Source organism: Varroa destructor, unplaced genomic scaffold (assembly GCF_002443255.2).
Source record: "Varroa destructor unplaced genomic scaffold, Vdes_3.0 BEIS01000001.1, whole genome shotgun sequence".
NCBI classification, from domain to species: domain Eukaryota; kingdom Metazoa; phylum Arthropoda; class Arachnida; order Mesostigmata; family Varroidae; genus Varroa; species Varroa destructor.
In genome coordinates this window covers 59,508,012-59,530,965 of record NW_019211454.1, presented here as the reverse complement: position 1 = coordinate 59,530,965, position 22,954 = coordinate 59,508,012, and the positions used below count along the sequence as shown (strand labels likewise).

General features: G+C 41.5%; 1 long non-coding RNA gene across 2 annotated transcripts in view; it reads right to left on the bottom strand.

Annotated features, from left to right (window-relative positions):
• The window catches only part of LOC111250716 (uncharacterized), a 179,694-nt gene that overhangs the window by 116,860 nt on the left and 39,880 nt on the right, over positions 1-22,954 (bottom strand). The window contains exons 2-3 of one of the 2 annotated variants that reach the window (XR_002673488.2): positions 18,071-18,153; positions 14,079-17,034 (exon numbers count right to left, since the gene is read on the bottom strand). This is a non-coding gene — a long non-coding RNA (uncharacterized LOC111250716). Of the gene's footprint in view, positions 1-14,078; positions 17,035-18,070; positions 18,154-22,954 lie in introns of those variants that run through there. The other variant, XR_015319791.1, reaches the window with a different exon arrangement.

Below are 22,954 nucleotides of genomic sequence, written 5' to 3'. Positions count from 1 at the left end.
CGTTGCTTTTGCAATTATATAAATCGCCTTTACTTCACTAATAGTTAAAGCGTATACATATAAGATAAAATTAATCTTCAGTTATAACGTAGTTCTTAATTCTCTATGTTTTTTTGTTGCGCATGCATCTAGTGAGTAACACACCGCGAAGTCCGTCAAATACATTTCGTATTACCTGAAGCTAGACACAATCAAGCCTCTGACTTACTTAGAAAATATTAGGTAAAATGGACCCTAACACAGAATGTACTTACGAGAAAAAGCTATATTTATTCTAGTTGAGATTCTTTTTTTATACGACCTCAGACATCCTCTGTCTTCGATTTCCAGTGACTCTGCTGACAATCATCTGCATTACGATAATCAGGTCTAGTCAATGCTCATTCAACTAAATAAATCCATTGATTTTACATGGCTAAAGCCATTCGTTCAATAGCACCCTTTAGGACGTTTAATATATCTAGCAGTACTAGCAAAGTAATAAACAAGGCCCTACATAATGGGATTAGGTTTTTAAGATCCAAAATTCGATTAATCTGATGAGGATCAATTAAATATTATCAAATAGCCTAGCAGCAGACTAAGAATGCTATATCTTTACATGTGCGCGGAAATGTAGAAGAGAGCCAACATTGTTAGTAACAAACTTAAGGCGTTACGCACCGTTCTGGAAATTCAGTGCTTCTAGCGTCACGCATCCAAGAACGTTCTTCAGATTAACTGCGGGTGGACAAATGGGCAACAGACAGGGGGGCGGCGGACGGATAATAAAGCGAACAAAACGTATACACCTATATTTTTGCAGTTTCTAGCATAGAACGGATCACTGAATGTAGGGTTACTGCCAGCTTTTCTGCTCATACTGTCGGCTCCTTGCAAAACTTTTAGCTTGCTAACCTGGACTTTTTATCTGCCAGCTGACCGTCTTCGGTTTTTTTTGCAAAACCTAGTCGCTTTGTACTGGTTTCGCTCGATTCGGCTTCTTCATGTTTTCCGATTTCTTTTCGCCGCCACTGTCATTTGGTAATAAGAAAATCGGCATCCTTCGTGCGGAATCAGCTTCGTCCGTTGAGCGTTTTGCCATGGACTTGCGCCTATATCTTTTTTGCTTACTAAGCTTCCTCTGTTGAGCCGTGTCCGCCAGCTCTTTTCCTTCTGCTTCCTTATCTTGCCATGCTCATCTTTTGACGTCCAGCTCGGTCTCTTCTTCACGTTCATACGCTTTGCGTCGTCCGTGTCATAAACCAACACCCTATCTACGGCTCATCTTTTATTCTTCCCACCTCTTTTTCTTTACCAGTACCCCATTGGCCCCTAACGTTTTTCCTTCCGTCTCTGTCAACAGTTCCACCCTCACCCTATCTCTCTCTTTCACCTCCACACCCCCACTTCTCTGTCTTGCTTCTTTCATTTTTTTGGCCCTGCGTTTTTTCTTCTCGACCTGCATCGTTCACACGCCTCGTAACCTCGCAGCCCTCCACCTCCCATTTGACTCGGTACCTTTTCAGAAATAACATTTCGTATATCTATTTGCCGAACTAAACTTTTGACCGTAGGCTACACAGCAGACTGTTCAAGTCGTTCCACCGCCACGTACCCTGTCGCCTGCTGTAAATAATATGCAAGGTTTGACCGTGCTGAATCCCAGAGCAAACAACCCCAATTTCATATACTATAAGTAAACGTAATTTATAGAAACTTATCTTTATATACGACGTTTCGGATGCTTAATAAATACATGTATAAGAGCAATGAGATCCAAAGTTACTATCAAAATTCTGCTTTACGTAGTGGTATCCTGACTTAGGGGTAGATAAGCAGTTTCTCTAGCTGTAACGTAACCAAAAATGGGTCAACCGATTAAGTGAAACGACACGACTGCAGTTTTTTCTGGGCCCAGCGCATTTCATTCTACGCAACCGTTAACCATTAATTAAGTAGGGGACGGCTAGTAGAGTGATCAGTGAGAATGGAACAAGTGCAGATAAATGAGCGATGATCGCTCTTGTTGATTATCGGCTGCCGTGACGAACTTCAGTGAGAGGCTTCGATTGGAATCGGTTGAAGCCTCATGGAAGTTAACCCTTGGCTATATGAGACTGTCAAACCCAACCTTATGCAAGTTATGGCCTGTGTACAGACGGGATATGTCCTGCTGTTGCTAGGGCATCAAGTAACTTGAGACGCGGAAATAAGTGGGTCTTCGTTCTGGGCAAATCTACCACAGAGCGACCAGCGGGAGCCGGACCAGGTGCTAATAAGAAGTGTCTTTGTTAACGATATCCATCACGGAACGGCACGGAATGCTAGCGTTATGCACGCGTTGTGCACGCAGTATTTAGATGATGGGCAATGTTCATGCATCGTTACAACGGTCTATACCCATCAAAGTTGTTGGAACCGTACTTCAGACATAAAATGCTAATGTGCAGTATTGTTCCCAATGAAATAAGCCTTGAAGTTAATAAATCGTTTCGTGATCCTATTAATTGATAACATTGCCGCTTAATGAAAAACAGAAAGGATACAACAAAAACCCGCTGGCATTGATTACATCAGTATTTGACATTTACCATGAAGACAACACTTGAAGCGAAGCACAAGCAATAAAGATCGTGTAACAGATAAAGAAGGACAAAAACAGAGATACTAATGTCAATCGCTGCACATCGAAGTGATGTATTGCTCTACTTCGAAGCGGTGTTGAAAGTTTCGGTAACATGAAAATAACTTAGAGCAGGAAAGTTGTCTTGCGAAGCCAATAAGAGGTTTCAATGCGTCTTCTGGCCGACGGTGTCGGTCTACGTTATGACAACGTTAATGCTGCTAAATCAATTGAAAGTATCTCTTGTCAGAGTAGATTTTTAGGAAATACCAGCTGTGTATGATTCTGCTGGTGGCCACACTATAATTTTGCCTGTCTGCACAGAAATCCAGACGACTCCAGTGCAAAATGGTCACAGATCAGTTAACCAAATTGATATAGAAAACGCAGACATATGGGCATGTTAATTGCACAGATTCAACCACGATAGAAGCGGCTTAGGCAGTGACTGATGTTTCCCAACCAGTAGATTTATTTGCGTTGTATATTCTTATGTGTTATATGCGCAGTGTTAAATTTACTTCAAATCGATGCCAAAAAGGTACAGATGTTATCCATTTAAGAGTAGTACTTCGACTACAGGCGGTCGGTCACCTACGGTGCTGAAGGAATGCATCTAACACTAGCTCAACAATTTACGCCCATTTTGTTCTTCTCTATAGACTGTTTTTCCTGTCCCCGGGGGAACTGTCAGAGACGTCGGCCGAACGTTGTTCAGGAGACTGAGGTCTATTCCACTAAACCGCCCACACCTGATCCGTCTCCCTTTAGGCTTTCGAGCTGCTCCCGGGTCATTCAAATTCCCAGTTGGCCTAGCGACCACACTTATCGGTAAGCTAGTCACTCCTCAACAATAAAGAACGTATTTCGATAGGCAAAGAGGAAAACGCAGACGAGGCTAGATGTGGCTGAAGTTCTCAATATTAGTTGGGTTGGTCCAACCCAAACGACGATACCACGTCATACCGCATTGGGGAAAAAGACAGCAGTGCAGCAAGCAACAGCACAATGTCCCCGTTTACTTAGCCTCAGGCGCTTGTATAGGAACGGAGGCCATACCTCGATTTCTCTCCCATATATATACGAGCACACACGCACACAGATACGCACATCTTATATGTGAATATTTTTCCCATTATGACCAGCAGCAGCGGCTGTGGTGGAGAGCAGGACCATCGCGCGGCCGACTACTGCTATTGCAGGAGAGATACATCAGCAAGGCTAGGCGGTGCTGTGCCCGACGGAAAAATTGTCAGAGGCTACATCAGCGGAAGAAATGCTGCAACGCGAGCTGTGCTCCTGTAAAAGAATAAACACACGCATAGACATCCGAGAACGAGACTTACACCCACATATGACAGAACGGAAGATATATCTGAGGTGGCAGATGCGGCTCGGGCGCTGTCGTGCGATAGATATCGTTGCTGCAGCCAATCTAGCTGGTAAGTGAGCAACTTATGCCGCCAGGAGCCACGGCTCTATCCAATGGTGCGTGTGTGGGCCATCGTATCCGGTATGGTGAGACCGGCCTGTCGACTGCCAAGGCGCTCTCTTCTTGTTGAACGTCAGCGTCATCCAGCAAACAGTGGGCTATGGCGGTAAACGATGGGGGTGGTACCATCGTTGCCAGCAGCACCGCCGCGTTGTGCAGCGACTACTCCGATATCCTATCGGAGGTGGTAAAAGAAGCGGTCGAGAGAGTCTAGCGCTTCTATGCGCTCGGCTAGTTGCCGATATACGGTGACGAAGGATGGAAAAGATCGTCCTAGCCTCGCTCCGAGATCTTTGCAAGAGCCCAAAGGTCTATGTGGCGTTAGTGAACTACAGAATAGGCGGCAGCAACACATAAGTAGCAACGGAGCTTTCTTGCTTTACCTCTTTTTCTCTCGCATTCTCCTCGAAGTGGACGCTTCAGGAAAGCGTATGAAGAAAGACCAGCTGCTTGCTTTGCGATAACATAACGCCTTTGCTAGTGAATAATGGTAGCTATAAGAAACACCAGCGACTGGATAAGGAAAACTTACCGCCTTACGGAAACCTTGGATTATTCCCACGTTACTACAGTATCCTGAAAACCAGCAGCCCTTGGCAGAGTGACTTCATCTAGAACAGCGTTTCGGGTAGACGGCGCCGTCACCACGCCTCCTAGATAGCAACTTCGTCTTGTTTACTATAGTTGCTAGTGGTTTAGAGAAGGTTTCAGCAGGCCAGGTACGCAAACGATAGCGAAGGTGCGCTCATGCAAATTATGAACAGGGAGAGCGGCTAGAATCGGCGGAAAACGACGAACGGTACCGACAATTTATTCAGGTCTAAGTAAATACTGCTAAAGGTACGTGCAGCTGTATCGGAACAAATTGCGAATAAGATACGAATTTAAGAAAATATGGTTGAAGACGAAAAGCAAGATGATAAAATCGGTTATGTCTGTGTATGGCGCGCTATACTATACTATACTATGCATATATGTATGGGATGTATTCCGCGCAGCAGTCTCATATGGTTTTACAATAAATGGTAACTAATTCAAGCAAACTTAGATTGAAAATACATTAGAATTTCAAGTAATTCACTGAAAGACCTTAGCTCTAGAGTTAGAATGAGCTAGAAATTGGCGTCAAATCCATTTTTGTGAGCAGTATTATAATCGTTCTGTTTGATCCATCTGTTTTCATTATTTTTTACGATGCATTTATAATATTGAGCAACATTCATCTTGACAACAGACATCTATTGAGGAAGCCAGCTTTTTTTTTTTTGCTAGACGTTGCTAGCCTAATTGACTAAGATTAACAAAATCTGCTTACCAATACTTGCACCTTGTCTGTTTGTCCTATCTCTGCTCTGGAGAAATTCGAAGTTCAAGGGCCTTTAGCCAAAAATAATCCAATGTTACAAATGGATGGGTATCCTCCCTTTTGTCAAGCGATTTCCTCGGTAGATCGTCGAGCAGCGTTCAACCGACACGTTCTTCGGGGCATCAATGTCATAAGCTATAGCGTGCGTCCGGCAAATATTGTACAAAGATCTGCTGTTGTAAAAATTCACAAAACCAGTAGAAATAAGTTATAGTTTTACCATGTTATTAAGGTCTATGCCCGATTTTGACCCCGTATCACCTACCCGGCTTTCTAAGCATAGCAAGCAAAGACCTACCACAGCAGTAAAAACCTAATACGCATAGTTAGTATATACCATTTTGTGCATCAAGATGTTTGACATTGTTAAGATGATGTCTCAATTTCATAGCAGTTATGAAAATGTAAAGGTTTGGTACCAACGGATACTCCACTCATTTCGTTCTCTCGTCTGCCAGCTTTTCGTTTTCGCTAAAGTGGTGAGACGAGCAGAGAATTAAAAAAGAGCAAGATAAATAGATGTACTTGCACTGTTGAAACTCGAGCTAAACCCTATCGCTCGACGGCTGCTGCGATCGGTGTTACTGCTTCTATTGCAGCTAATCTTCTTCAACTACGGTCACACGCCGTCACACCTCCGTTTCGCTTTTATACACTTCTGCAACCTTTGATATACTTCTTGGTCGGTGGTTGATGCGTTCGCTCATCGGTTCGTAGCCCTCTTCAACGGTAGCGAACTGCCTTTTTCCATTCTTCGCCGTGGTCGTCATCCTTCTAATCGTCATATTGAGGCTGACCCTGGGGGTTCGGTTTAGTCCTATGTCATGTCCTGGCGGACAGTTTCGTCTGTCGCATAAGACAGCGCGCTCACAAGCATCAGGTAAGGTACACATATGTGCCACATTAGCCGATACTTTACTTTGTGGCCTAATGGGATCGACTGGGAAAAAATTGTTGCAGAATAAATTTTTGAAATTACTTATTAATAAACTATATTCAAATTGATACCAACCAGTAACAAAACACCAATAGTTCTCATGACTTGATCCTGGAGGAATGATTTAGGCTATGGGTTGCGTTTAGTCAAATTGTGTTAGTACACAAAGTTGGAGTAATACGAATTGGCAAGTTCGGAAAATTTGCTGGATACTTTTCCTCTGGTATTTATTCCTATCGCTGTTTAAGTTGCTGCCGCTTGGTATCACCGAGTTACTTGTCTCACGTACTGACTAATAATTTTCGCTTACCCTTTAGATTGTAAATTTAGTCATAAGGGAATACTAGCGAGTTTTCCCTCAATTTTTGATCGTTTTTTCAAATAGTGATCCTTGAAAACTGAAGAATTACCTATTCTGAGACTGGAACATTGAGAAAAACTACTTTTCACCAAAAATCTACTAAAAAAATAGATAGTTATTTTGACACGAACTTGACATTTGAATATACTGAGATATTTTTAAAGATATCCTTTTATTTTAAATAATATTTAAAATATCTAGCTAGAGTACATTAATGCTAACTAATTATTACAAATAGAATATTTTTTTAGTTGAGCTTGGAAGCATCCCGAAAATTACATGTAAGAGTTCATTACTGGAATACAGTTGACGGATGTAGCCGTTTGAGATCTACAAAATTTTGTTCCTTAATTCACTCGATTTCATTGGCCTAAACACTGCCTTGGCCTAATATTAAAAGTAAACTAGAAATTTTATCCAGATAACCGTGTGAAAATCTCTACAATGCCCGTTCACTATATTTGTCATTTAATACTGAATAAATTAAATATTTTGTTTATGATCCGATTATCAACCCAACATCGTTCTTTTTTTTTGTGCCAGTGAATTCGAGTTATCGGGGAGACGTTGAACTTCACGCACCCCGACCCAATATCTCGCGAGTTTCACCAGGAATAGATATAGTTGTCACAATTTGTATGCATTAATATAATAGCAATTCAGGTAATGCTAGTTGTTAGCATTTTCGTATTTGGTACGTTGTCTATTACTAACTTTAATTTGATGGCGTATGCTAACAAACTTGAGTATCAAGATTGCTTAGTGCCTTATAATGGCGTGATTTTCGTCATTGACCGCTCTTCCCCTACCCCATCCCTAAGTTGGCTTCTTATGCTTCTTCTTTGCCACCGTCTTTTGTCTTGTCAGTATCCTGGCAACAACTCCCTCACGTATCGCTCATTTGAACACAACGAACAGCCAAGGCGTCAAGTGACTGAGAGGAACCGACCGAACGCAGCGATGAGCAGAACCGAGTTTCCTGAACTATGAGATCCTGGGGAAAGAAGAAGCTCTGTCTGTTGTCAGTTCTACCACTGGCATTGAGCTCAACGAAATGATGACGAGGATGTAGGCAATCACTAGACAACCGTTTTACACGTAGCAGAAAGCTGAGTAGCAACACCTGTAAGATCCTTGCTCAGCACAAGGCAGTAGAAAACTATAGCAACACCGCTATTATCATTGCTGCCGCTGTTGCAGCAGCAGCAGCAGCAGCAGTATGTAACTGTAGGCAGAGCCAGCAGAGGACTCCTGGCGGGCGGATCATCAAAATCGAGTATATGCCTTGGGTGTGCCTATGTGCGTTAAGAGAATGGGGCGTCAGCGAACAGATGGAGGGCGTGAGGCATATACCTCGCGAACCGATCAGTTGCTAGCTGTCGACTAGGTTCGTGTCATTAAGATTCCTCAGGGAAATAAGTCATTGTACTTCTCTCCCTTCCCCTGTTTCTAGCTGATGCTTAGCACACGTGGTCGCCCTTCGCATATCCCGCCACTACCGCCTAGTTTCACCATTCACCAACGTCCTCCTCCCTCGATAGAGCATCGATTTCTGCGCATATCCACCAGCTGTCCTCGTCCTCTTATCTTCGCTTCCTCAAGTCATCGTTCGTCCGTTTGCCAGTTTCCCCATGCAATCGAGCTCTGTCTCTTTCACTCTATCTATCCCAGACAAGTCCCCCCTGCCAAGCTCACTTTTCCCCCAGTGTCCTCAAAAGAGGTAGGGGATCGTTGGGAAGACGAGGGCCTAGGAGTTTGTCGTCTCCGGTTTTGTCGTCTTCTTCATCCTCTTCTTCATTGCCAGACAACCGACCAACAACGACATTATTGGTGTTGCTGATGAGGATGATGCTGGAGTCCAGGGCTCCGCGTCGCACGGCTCAACAGGCAATACTATGAATGGTATGGTCTTGCCTTGAGTTATAGCATCGACACCGGACTTCATGTAATTTCATCAGATATATTGTACATAACACTCATACCCAACACTTATACGCTTATCAGTACGTCCGGCAACGCCGAGTTGTTACCCTGCGATGATGACATACTGTTTGTGATCTTGCTACTTGGGGTGAATAGTAGATGGTATGCTCTTGGGAAGCAAAATTGTGTTGACTAAAAAATAAACGTCAGAGCGTTTTGGTCACATGAGAAGTACCGTGAACAACCCATTTGCTATTTAGTACGATTTTGTCACTTAACACAATCATAAAATATCGCATCTAATAAAAATCTGATCTTTATATAAAATGCTTATGTGTAGTTAAAACACACCTTTACACAGCAAAAGGTTTTAGACGGCTCCAAATAGTAAATTCAATCGACAAATTTTTGAAAAAAAGCTGCAATTAATAAACGTACATACAGTGTTTAGGCAACTATAATTGTAGGAGCTTTACCTTTTTCGTTTGATACACAATTGTACATCGTTGATGGTTTACATTCCTTAGCCAAATAGTGCTTTGTTGCAAGAATACGTGAAATTTACAGGCAGGCACAAGAGAAACGCGAAGAAAATGGCCAAAAATTCAAGTAAGTCCTTTCACGATTGTGCTGGTGGCACTAGATCAGGAGCACACATTTACGCACCGATGCCTACATGCGAATAAAAAACCATTTTAGATTAGTACTCGCCTCGTCCGTCGTGAGCAAGATCTGCGCGTCCTCCTGTTTACTAACGTACTCTGATGGATAAGTCCGATTTAGTCGGTAAACGACCCATCATACACCGTAGGTTCCATCTCAGTCGTTCCCATTGGCGGCTATTATCAGGGCTTCGTCATTGGCCGTGGCGTAGCATTGCGGTAACTATTAGCATTCATACTTAGTTGGAAAAGTAATCTGAATGGGTGCAATTGGTAAGTGCTGTCCGCTTTGAGTGAGTGAACGCAAGCACTAACATTGTGCTTGCCCGTTAAAGGCCTAGATTTGCTTTGGCTATCTTGTCCTAAGGTTGGGGCCATTTCTATCAATACCGTACTACATGTAATGATACCGATAAAGCAAAGTCTATGAGTGGCTAATAGGCAAGTAGATAAGTGCGTGTTTGTATATTTCGTTTGTATGCAACTCAGTGCTGGCCGATACGGCCGATATTTTATCCGTGTTAAAAACATCACGCTCTAATAGACTCACGTACATACATACCAAAATACGGCTGAGGTAACCTAACAATAGGATATCGACCTTTGTTTTGGCAATGTAAATTGCATTAGCTAGTCGGTTCACACGAGGCCCATCATTTAGAGACGAACGCGACAGCTCCACGTTTATGGCGCTATGTTAGATATCAATACACATATTAGATCCGTAACGCAATAACGTTACGTTGTTTTTGGCCTTCGTTCTTATCAATTGTTCGTGTTGAGCTATTCCACCTTAAGGCTAAGTGATGAAGTATAATTGCGCTTCTAATCGGTTCTTGGGGTAGTATTTGGTTGCTTAACTTCCTTGAGGTAAATCCTCAACCGAGTTTCACTTAAATTGCAGACTACAGCATATGTGTGCTAAGCGTGCTGTTACGAATAATTTGTATTATAACAGCAGTACTCCTAGTGGTAACGGTAGTAGGATCCTATTTTGCAAACCAAGCCCTTGTTTGATTTACCCAGCGGGTTCATTCCATAACATCTACTTCCTTCTTGTCACCCCAATGTGAATATGATTCACGCTCATGCGTCCCTAATTACGAGTTTGTAGATGCTTGATTCCATGTATCATCTGTGCTAATCCCTATGGCATGTTCTCCTGTACATAGGTGAAAACCGCGAGACTACGAAAAACATCATATAGATTGAGGTGAAATTGCTTCGACTCCAGCCTGCCCTCTATTAAACATGGCAAGAAGCCTACTAATAGTGTATTAAAAAGGCAATGCCCGCGCTGTTCGTCAAGTCTGTGTCAATAGCACATATGAAAAAGGCAGGCTGTGTGCTTAACATGGAGATGTTGAGCTTTACTATTTCTAGTAAGAGTAGCATCTCCTTTTAGCAGCCGACAAGTCCCGGTTAGCACACTGTCGAGACAAAGAAAACCCGTTTGAGTCTTGCGCAATTCATAAAGGGAAAGAGAGAAAGGAAGATATTAACGATATTAAAATGCGAGGACAACTAGTGTTTAGTATAAAGCCAGAAAATGGCGTCGACTGAAGTAATTCTATTGAATCGCTGAGGCTTTTCTGACCGAAGCGGGCTGAAAGGCAGCTTCGGCGCAGAATGCTCGAAGGGTAGATAGAACTACGAGGAGATACGCAGATAGTAGGTCAAAGGGGATTTTGATGGTGCTTTCAAAGTGCTGGACACTACACTGCCACAATCGCCTCTACACGTCTTCGTGTAGGACGGCGAATTTTGAAAGAAGGGCAAGAAAACTACAGTCAAGGCTATGTTTAATTCAAGGAATCGATCGTGGAAGCATAGAAAATAGAACAGCCGTGGTAAAAAGAATAGGTAGGTGATTTCACATTATGCGTAAGTGACTGTGTGTGTTTGAGTGAAGTTGGGCGAGAGACTAAGCAAGATCAGATCTCCGCAGCTGAGCAGGGTCTTGTCGATCCCAACACAAACAAACAAGGATACCGACTATGTTGGGAACAATGAACTAGGCTATGGACGAATGACTGACCGAACAACGCTTAAGGTAAGTTAATGACGCTCAGGGAAGCGACGTGCGCAGGACAGTGATGTCTGCCATTCAGCCGGCCAGCGCTCAATAAAGCGTTTGGAGAAGATCCTACTCCGTGAAAGGCATGTTTAGTTGGATCGGTTTCCCAACAAAGAACGCGCAGATGGCTCCTGGCAGGATAAAGGTCGACGTAGCTGGCCTGAACTGGACTGGTCAATGAGTGTGGGTTTTAGCGGATGTGACGGGAAGGGTCTGTTGGCGACAAGCTGAGTCAGGCACACACAGCACGCGCCAATCTCTATGCCCAACAACAGTCAGACGGATCGGTAGACAGAGGGCAAACGCTTATACACATCCTACATAATCACACACTGGCCGTGTCTGTGTATATACTGATAAACACTACAACGATTGTGACGATGACAACGACAACAGAACGGGTACAAATAAGCCTGATGCACAATACCTATAGCTGAGTATACCCTCTAACGGTAGCAACTGTGGTAGCACAAGTCGCTCCAGCAGTAGTTGTTATTCTAAGCCTTGAACAGAACCGCGCAACCAGCGATCACTTAGGGGAGTCGGCTGACCACTGGCTCGGAAGAAGACCAGACATACAGACAGAGAAGTGGAGCACTGAAGGGCCTGAAACGGTCAGAGAAAGCAAGCAGACTAAAAAGGGACTTGGGCGCGGGGGCCAGGGGATCAACGACTACGAATGAACGAGTTAAACAGACCGAACGAAAAAGAGCCAGCAAAATAGAGATTTCGATAGTTAAGGAAGTCCATCTGTAAAAGGGTTCGACTGAAAGGCGTCATAGGGACGGGCCGATAACAGGGAAAGAGAAAGGGAGGCGGGGGGGGGGGGGATGGAGAGAAAAAGGGGCAATGCGAGAGGGACGAAACCCCATCAGCTACAGGTCTCCTTAACTGGTCATGAAGTTCCCAATTTCCCAAAAGCTTTTCCCTTTATTCATCAAACCAAGTAGCGGCTTGGACCATATGCTACCATCATAATCATCACTATTGGACTTAAACTATCGTTAAATTTTCTCGGTAACCCGTATGCCTATATAGCAATAGAACTAAACTTCAATCCTTAAGGCAATAGGTGAACTCGCCGTGGCGTGATAGCGAATATGAGTAAAAGGCTAGACAAATTATACTTCTCACTTCATCGCGTACTAAGTTTTTTACAAGTTAGCTGGAAAGGCTATTTGATATTTTAACAACATTACCTAAAGCTATCGGTTATCGAATAACCTATGGGATGCCGCTTGATCCCAAATCTATTTAGCTAGTTCTAAACGCACAGCGTAGTCTTCAATAGCAATAACAGAATTAAATATCTTGAAAATTCTAAAATGTGAAGAATGCAGTAAAAAACGACAGTAACGTCAAGTCTCTTTGTTAGTTAGATAATTAATAATATATAATAATTAATATTCCAGTTGTTATACTACGATTACAGTACTACATTTACAAGCGATTTTTGTTCCGGTACAATAATCCTCTGTGCAGCCAATTTACACCATGTTACATACCTGTTTAATCTGCTTGACTTTGTTTCCGATTGATTATGCTGTTTTTATGAACTGAACATAAGGTATAACGTGCAAAGGCACGTAACGATTCCTTATTCTTATGTTTTCTCTACTTGGGTCAACCAGTGACGGGACGTCTGGTTCAAAATAGACAACTAAACCCAACAGGTGGAAAAATATTGGCTCGACATGTGCAGGTTGACGGAGACGACGATTGACTCTCATCAGGCTACGCTTCTTTCTATGCGCTTCTAGCTCTTTGCACGCTATTGGCCTAGCTATATACGGTGTTAGGATTTCAGTTCCTGCCAGCTTATCGTCCAATCTAGCTCGAATTACGGACTACAAAGTAGCTTCGCCCGTGGTGAAGCTAACTTCGAATACGATCCAACCTATCACGAGGCGTAAGTGGTGAAAGTGATCAGACCACTGTCAGCCAATCCGGGCACCGAGCTCAGATCCGAGAGACTTGGCCCTTTTTAAAGACAGGAGTGACAAGGCTACTTCAGGCTGCTAGACTATAAGGCAAGAGCAAGGTTAGGAAGGCCCTTGTGATTGTAGCAGTTGCAGACTACACCTTTTTTCCTTCCAGCCGTCGAGGCCGATGTTATGGCTGTTATTGCAACGTAAAAATAGTTAATAGACAGTGGTTCCAATACCTTTCCAGCCCGACACGTGGGACGGAAGCAGCGTCGTGCTACCTCGTCAGCTTGAAGACATAGCGTATGTTTATAGGGTTCCTAACCTGAGTCTCCTAAGGATGCTGCCTGGCATAAGAGGCCATGGTAAGTCAGCTGAGGCAAAAAAAAAACATTAATTAGAGATATGACAAATATAAAGGTGAAAAAAAAATTCAGCGTAGCAATTCGCCAACTACATCGTGACAAAATGAAAAAATGAAGTATAACTAGAACTAGAAGTTGATATGTTAATTCCGTCTTGTAGTGAGCATGGTCCTTCACAAGTGCATATTTAGCAATGATAGGTAGAGTTTGTGCAAATAACCTACCAGCGTTTTCTAGCCCTAATCATTCGCGAGCGTTCCGATATTTCTATTCTCAAACTTACCTACGTGCTATGAGAAGTTCAATCAAATATTTAACATACATCGCCCCCCCCCCCCCGTTCAAAAAAATTAAGGAACCACATAATAATAACAACGCGTAATATACTATATACAGAGGACGTCAATTTTAAAATATGCTAATGCAACAAACGAGAGTGTCATGGTGGCTGCATGAGCAGAAATGCACGATTTTTATCTGGTTAGAAGCCTTTACGGATGAATCAAATAGTGAGGAAACAAACGAAGAAACGCTTTTACTCATGACTTGAACAGGACGACATCTTTAAAACGGTATTTCCTTACGCAAATAATTATATGACATTTTTACAAGCTATTTACAGAAGTCTGTGTTGTAGGTGGTTGTGAATATCGAATATCTTCTTTCATACATTTACAATAGCCACGGTAAACGCTCAAGAATTGAAGCCATTCCCCTTAAACGAAGTAGGCGGCTGAGTCTACTATCCCGACCCAGTTTAACCCGCTGTGCGCCGGAAGCTTTTGAGGGAGGACCGTGAAATACGATATACCTCCGCTATGCTCTGGGACCGAGAGTTCGCGATCAGCGTAATGCACGACGGTAAGCACAAGCGACACACCCAGCTCCCTTTTTATAATAATGCATGCGATTTACTGTAAGAAGAGCAGGACCGATGTCAACTTTAGCGATGAAGAGATTTCAGCCATGTAGGCCACATCACATAGTTTTAGAAACGGGCTATAAGAATTTTGAACTTTTTCTAGTTAACACCGTTAACTTGCTTTGAGCGCAAAACGGAATCAATAGACATTTTTTATTGATCGAGAAGGCACTGAACGGTTTATCCGAAAACGAAAACGTGTGCTTGTGAGCATTCGATGTTCGCCCTTTGTGTATTTTTTATTTACGCGCTTGCAAAGCCAATCCGGGAATTTCTTTTATTTGATGTATATTAGCCCTTTCAACTAAGATGTCTGCACAATAGCTACTTACATCAGAAGTTAGTACCAATGGACAACTGCATAAAACAGCCCTGAAACTTACCCTCATCGCAACACTTTTCAAAGTACTAGGAATATGATAACTTGATCTTTATAGATGTTCTTAGGTGCTCAATACCAGAGTTCATACGAATGTCTCATTGATACCAGAACAGGAATTTCACGCCATCAACAAATCGGAAGTTCAACTGTGATTATGAGACGAACGCATCTATCACGGTTCGTAGCCTTTCGATAATTTTTCTACTGCATCATTTTTTTTTTTCTAGCGTACATATATAGTGGGAGCATAGTTTGTATGACGGATGCCCCCTTTCCGTGTGATCCTCTAGCATTCTAAGACGAGACTGACCGCGTACATTAAATGACACGCCCTTTTCATAAAATGTCCTTTTATTAAGCTAATAACAGAATTAGCATGGAAAATATCGAATCACGTGCGAGAAACTACCGATCGATGAGATTTTTCGTTCCGTTGGAGTCTGCATATTCACATTATCTATCTCAGTTTTTTTCTCGTTCTACAGTAAAGGTCCGAAGTGGCATTAGAATGATTCTTGCTATAGTCGCATGACGGTAAGGAACAGCGTTCTATCATGAAGGATCTAAAAATAAGTCGTGATAATGACAGTAAAAATTGCGGAAGTTTCAGAAAGTGGACCAACGTATGTGATCATAATGCTTGTTCTACTGCACGTTGTCCGGAAGCGCTCCCTTGGAAATCCCAGCTCAGCAGCTTTTGAGCTTCATCTGACAACCTTGGCTACACTTCGCTACATCCTAGCTATCGATTTGTCTCCAACCTTCTTACGCAACTATCCTGATACGGAGCGAAGTAACTGTTGCGAAAACTGTTGTTTACTCTGAGAAGTAGGTACGGCCATACGAGTCCTTTTTTAATCCCCTTTCAAAGTTCCTGTAAAAGGCTCCTCACAAGGCAGGATAATATAGTACTTCCAATGGTGGTTATTTTATGACTGCCTCAATGAGCTTTACTGTAACTGGAGTAACTGTGGTTGGTGTCTTGCTCGTATTTAGGTGCAGATACAATCAAAATGGGCTATTATTTAGATATAATGTGCATTTTTTGGATTAAATGTTATAACTATATACTCTGAAATGTACGGTCCATAATACACCGTCTTTGAGGCGTCCTGCATATTGCGTACGGCATAATATACATGTACATTCTAAGCTTTCTAGATCCCTACCAGAACGTAAGGGTTCACTGTGGCTACTACAATGCCACTTTTCAGAAATGAGACACTGACGGAAATGGCCGTCTCAAATAAAGAGAATTGAAGAAAGAGGCAACCCAATGTTGGCTATGTTGATTTCGGTGGAAGAAGCTGAGGCGCATGCCTATCGCGCTGAGCACCGGCTTAGCCGGCATTACTTCAATGGGTTATGACTTATGCGGGTTTGTTGTACAAGCTGGCAAGTTGCTGGTACGATCGCCGCGATCCACCCACTCCAGTTACAGGATGTCGTCCGAGCTCCAAGTCTCGTCTATCCACAATGTCGGCCTAACGGACACCATCCCTCCGCAGACATCTAGCTGCTTGAGCAGCCAGCATCACTCAGCTTCAACTTTGCACTCGCCCACAAAAAATCCAACTAACACAAAGCCTTCTCATGTCACGTCTATGGCCTGCTTGGCCTGGCAAGTCAGCCGCAGTGCCGCCAGCAGCACAGCGACCACGATTATACTTCAGTCAATGCCGTAGCGAAGAAAACCTATCGTTTTATGGTTTTTTGTTTGTTTATATGTTGTAAGTTTTCATCTTGGCGCTGCAGTACGTGCGACAAAACTCGAACACAGTATGCTGCGCCTTGGATACGACGAACCAGAGGAATCAAAGATCTGCTTTTGGCGACGGAACACAATGAACATAACAGATGCATTGTAGAGTTGTTTTGGAAAAGATTTGTTATCAATAAAAGCCCACTCAAGAGGTGTGTACGTAACACGTGATGGATGTCCAAGTAGTTTATAAGAGTATCCAACTCGGCCGCATGTGGCACGTTGCTTATCGTTGAGGCACGTCAGCCTTGCTACCTGTAAGATGATTGCGACTCGCAGTAATCGAGTGAATCCGGTGCCATTGACGGCATTGTATTACAATATAGAAGTTTTTTAAGCATGCATTACTACCTAAGTGACTACAATATACTGAGCACTATTGCTTGATAGATGTTCATTGTTGAATTAATTGGTTGGGCGGGTAATTAATGAAATATCTCCTTTTAAGGCAAAGTCACGTTTCAGATGTAACTGTTAGACAATTACCTAGAGATAATTATCAGGAGTCGGCCGCCTACAAAAGCAGGCGTGTAATCTCTGCTTTGTTTTTTTTTTTAAAATGAAGTGGCAATTCTAAACTTTCCTATGGGTCCAAAGAATGTATTGTTCCTTTGGGCAATTTTTTTCTTTTAAACAAGTCGTCACCGTCGCACGCGTTAAACACTTCCAACAAGAAGCGCTCGGTAGAATTAAACAGCCTGTAAAATCCAGTACAGAACAAACGTGACCAAGTCTTAAACGTTCTCTCGTCATCCTGATCTTCTATTTTAAGTGAAAAGCTTCAATCAAGTCATACTCAAAGGTCGAGTCTGAAAGATAATTAAAAATTCTACATGAAGCATATGGGTGTAACGGCGTTTTTTCCAACTGTATTTTCTGTTTTTCTGAAGTTCTATATTTCCGCTTTCAAGTACGCCTTTCTTGTCAAACGCTAACACAAAATGTTCTTAGCCAAAGTCATCAGTTCGGAGAAACCATTTTCCCTAATAGTTTCCTTCTATTGACAAAGTTGCCGTAGAATTTTATCATGATTTTGTTAGTGAAAATAAAGTCCACCGTTAAAATCCACTTAATAAAAGAATACAGTTACATCTTTGTTACGAACACTTGCAGGGTACAACGACCACCCACTCGTTTTTTTTTTGGAAAAAATCAAAGTACGCTTATAAACAAAAAAATACAAAGCTTTTTGTTGGTTGTTAATCACTTGTATACCGTAGAACAAATTGATTGAACTGAATCTAGAGGAGATTTTTTGCAACAGTTTTTTTCCTTCTTGAAAGATATTTACCTTGCCGGCAACACTCTATGTAGTCGCAAACAATTGCAGCTCTCGAAACGGACGATTCAGCACTTAATTTTTAGGTCAGGTCTCTGAAACAGATACAAAGCTCTCAGTCCTTTATTTATAGAATAATTATGTAGTAACGACTTCACTGTGGTTCTGCCTTATAATATTCACCAGTTAGCATTATAGATAGCGCGTGTCTTCGAAGTTTAGCTAGACAGGTGAAGGACTTTTATGGAAACAAAAAGTGTCTGTCATATGCTTCTGAATTGCGTACTTTGAACGGAAAATGCCAATTGATTCAGCTGAAGGAAAACAGATATCACAGGGGTACGTCGTACGGGTTGAGCTAAAGCTAAGCTTAGAGTACCACGGAACAAAAGAGCGTTGCGTGTCACCTTTCGATCAATGACTATACTGAGTCTCATCTGAACGTGCAACTGAAAATCAGAAAAAACCGTGGGCTATTGTCTCTCTCCCAACGCCAGAGAATGGGACGGTAACTCTTCCCTCTGACCGCATTGCCTGAAATACTAGAGTATGCAATTAGTTAAAGACTTTTTGTACGTTGTACAAGGTACGTTTCCTCCTTCAACTACAGCATAATTATGCTGAGCTATCCTTTTTGAAAACACAAAACGTTTGTGGTCTATTAAAGGGAATTCCCTTAATTTAACCTTCAGAACGCATCTATTGGCTCAGGTTAGACTCCAGAGATTTAACCAAGGCAATATATGTCTATACTTCTAATGTAAATATGGCTGAAGCTTTTTATTTCTTTACTTTTCCAATAACTCGTATTACGCTTATGAGTATTACTACTAGACAGTACACGTTTGTTGCCGTTTGCAAACGATATGACAACATAGTTTAACTAGGTAACAAGCTAACTAGCACAGTTTCTGTCAGTCCATATATGTATTATTAATCGTCTTAATGAATAAGCCGGTGTCGGCTGCATCAAACTTAAACCGTCCTCCAAATTACAGACCTGTATTACGCATTTGATAAGTTCCTCCTCGGCGAAACCCTCTCTGCTGACGGTGTAGTAGACTTCACCACTTAAGCGAATGAAAAAAGACACGTACACGTAATACCTCGTTATAAAACAACTAAGAAGTAAAACGTCTGACTCCACTGGCAGGAAAACGAGATGGCAGTCCTTACAGCAGCGTGAACTTGTCGAATTTGTTAAGATCTCTAATAAAGAAGGCCGGAAGCATAGGGAAGTTGTATCATGAACTACTGTTAGTTCGAACAGACCGGTAATGGTAATAATGCTTTTCGATATGATTCACTTCGATTGATTCTTGCTATCGAACTGTTTTTATGACAGGTTGGCCGGTGAACTAACGACGTTTCGACATGTTGAACGGATTAAGGCCTAAGTAAAGTGAACATTGTGCCAATTCGCTATGGGACATTCGTGGGTCGGATGCTTCAATTTAATTTTTCTCAATCTTAAAATAATGGACCAGCTTCTGATTTTTTCCGGTGCGACTCTAGATATAATGCCATCAATTACCGTCCAACATTGAAGTGTTTATTGGAAACGGTCTTTTTTGGAAGTTTTAATTCTACGCCTTTAGTAGTACTTTTGAAGGACAATAATGAGCTCGATCCCAGCCAGTACGGATGTTTATTATTCTATTTGGACTCAATTATCGCAGTGGCTCAGGACCGGACCAGGTTTGTCAACTCCTATAAATTGTTTCATCGCATTTGCTTTGATCAAAGGGATGCTCTCTCCAGAGTAGAATACGAACGACTTCTACGAAGGACGAGATATTTACGAGACTGTACAGTGAAGTTTCAGGTAGAAGTTGAAAAGGATTTTAGCTAATTATGCTCTGCTTTTCTGGGTTGTCCACGGCAACTGTATTTCTCAATCATTATATGTCATTCTTATGCCTGTGATAAACGGTTACGTTTCGCCAACTGTCAAATAGCGCTCAATACGTTGTCGACTTGAAGACGTTTTAACTATAGATAAACCAGATTCGCGTGGAACCTTTAATAAACAGTATACAGAAAATAGTTTATGCGGTTAGAAGGAATAATTACGTGCTCAGTTCTGTTTTAGTTCAGCAATAAATTATTCATACTGATACCGAAATACCAGGTCCAGAAAGACATAGGATATTTTTACTCGATCAAGCATGTCATTTGTAAAAAATATGCGTTCGACATTTTCATATCTCTCATTTTGGACAGAAATCGTGTTACCAACAGAGACTACCGTGTAAATATTTGGCTAACATTCTATTAGAAAGCTTTTTTTCAAATCTCTCTAGCTTCTGCCAGACGTCTGTAAGAGATTCTGACCAAAAGAAACCCAAAAAAGCAATTGCAAAAACGGATTCTCTTGTAGGACAGATGCCGCTATACCTTTACAGTTATTCCATCAGAATTTCGTCTATACTGTGAACGAAACCACTTCTTGACAGTTATCCCACGACCGTAATCCTATTTTCTGATTCAGTCAGACTATTAATAGTATTTATTCACGTTGCAGTTACCCTGCTGGGAGCGTCCCGTTTTCCCAGAAGAATATTTTAATTTTCCTGCTGTCAAGTTTCCATGGTCTCAGTAGTCTGTGCTAATACTTTACTCTTGTTGGATCTAATCCCTCATATAAGTTATCTCTACTTCAGACCTATATGTACTACTACAAACTTTTTCTTTCGGTTGTAGTTTTTCTGAAATCCTGGTACTTTAACTATGTCATCCCGTCGCAACTTTTCGGCTAGGAAGGTCATAACTTTTTTGACTTAGTTAATTTCTTATTTGGGACTAGTAAACCCGCTAGTTTGGTGCACTTACCTTATTACCTTGTCCCAGCAAAATGTCCTAGAAAGCCCTTTACATTATTGCACTTGACTCATTGATACACCGCGCGTAACCTGTGGCTCGAACTTGGGAACTCAGCTCAATGTAAACCTACATAAATACAACTTGAATATGTAAAATTATCCTTTATCCATGTACGGGCCCTTTGGCTGAACCCTTACCGAATCCAGGTCATTTTAATGTTATTCTGACCTTCTAATCGCATCAGATTTATGGTCCCAACACGCTTATCCAGTTTTCTCCCATTTCACCAGCCGAAAAAAGTATTCATCAACTCAAAAGTTATACCATATAAGTCATTTCGCAAATTAACATAACGCTTCTTATAGTAGATGGGAACTTCTTTCGACGTTTGAAGAGAATGAACCATGTTGCAAAAGTCATAATTTTAAGGCTAGCATGCAAAAATATGAAAAATGGAAAATTTGTAACAAAATTCATGGGGCCCATTCCGGAAAACCTAAAGAATAAGCAATCCTTCAATATAAAACCTCGTTAATTTTCAACGGTTTTTAAGGAAATCGGTAACACTATCATTTTGTATTCATAATTAATTTAACACCCTTTTGTCTCGGTTATAGCTTCACTTTTGGCCTTAAATCTCTCACAACTATTTAGAATTGTTTCCGATTGAACTGTCAGAATGTTTCTTTGAAAGTAGAAATGAGTGTTGTCTTTGATGGCCTGTCGAATTTTCCCAATCAAGTTCTATACATAGTAACTCAACGGAGTCAAATCTGGGCTGTACGACGGCTAAATAGGGCATAAATATTGTATCTTGTCGGAGAAGAATCAACTACTGCTATTTCACCTCTGAGAGCATTTGATACTGATTTAATAATTTGGCTTTATTACATAGCGTGTGTTTGAGATCGTTATATACAATTAGTAAGATAGTAGCTCGTTTGTCAGCGGTTCTATTAAAATGGTAAAACTATACCTTTGGAAAACATTGATTAACTCTGGAATCTGTATCCAGCGTGGATTTTCTTCTGTGATATGCGACAACTTGTATCTACTTCACTGAATTCTTTTCACTGAATATATTTTATATTCAACAACAATATATGCTTATAAGGCCGATTCATGATGCGTTTTTACTTAGTGGTACACAGAGGTAACTCACGCTTTCCTCAAACGAATGCATCTCCAACATAATTATAAACAACGTAACACTTCGATCATCGCTCGATTGCAATAAGGTAGAGCAACTATGACATAAAAACGCAAAAAAATACCAACCTAAAGTACTCAATGTTTAGTAGTTGATCCTTGTTTCAGTTCAATTTTGTTTGCGCTAGCCACGATTTAGTCCGTGACTGAAGTTCCGAGCGATTCGTGTCTCGTGTCCTACTCTTTGCCTAAGCCGTGCTATCATTGATGATCAGTGGTGCAATGCCTACTTAAAAGGATCCTGACGTCGTACTATTAAATTAATAGTATGCCACTGTTTCTAGTTGTAAATCCCAGGAGGTAATTTCATCATTCAAAAGGTAATATATCTTCTTTGCTAGCCTTCGACTGGCGACGAGCAGTAGGACAAGCGATAATGTTCGTAAATAATTTCCTTTTCTAAAAACTTTTTTTATATGCTAACTCGTTTGCGCCCGTTATCTAGACACTTATAACGTATAATGATGTCAACAATTAGTACCATACTACGGGACGCCTATATATATTATGACACTTCTACCGAATCAGCCAATTTATATATAATTTACTGTATGGAATTGACTTACTCTATTATTGTCGTCATTGAAACAAAAGGCAAACTTATATTTAAGTGATAGTTAATATCAAAAAGTCTTAAACTTGGTGTAAATAACACCAAGCAGAGTAGCTTCTTTGGTTTGTGTCTAGATCCTACCCATGAAAGCAACTACAACCCTTTTTATTTAATTCATTCAATTAAGCACGGTTATATTCGTTTTTCAAGACCGTCACTCGCTTGGCCAGTTTCACTTAGTCTATCCAAAAAGTGGTGTTCAGTTTACGGTAAATCTATGTACGCCCATTCATTTACTTACTGACGGCAGG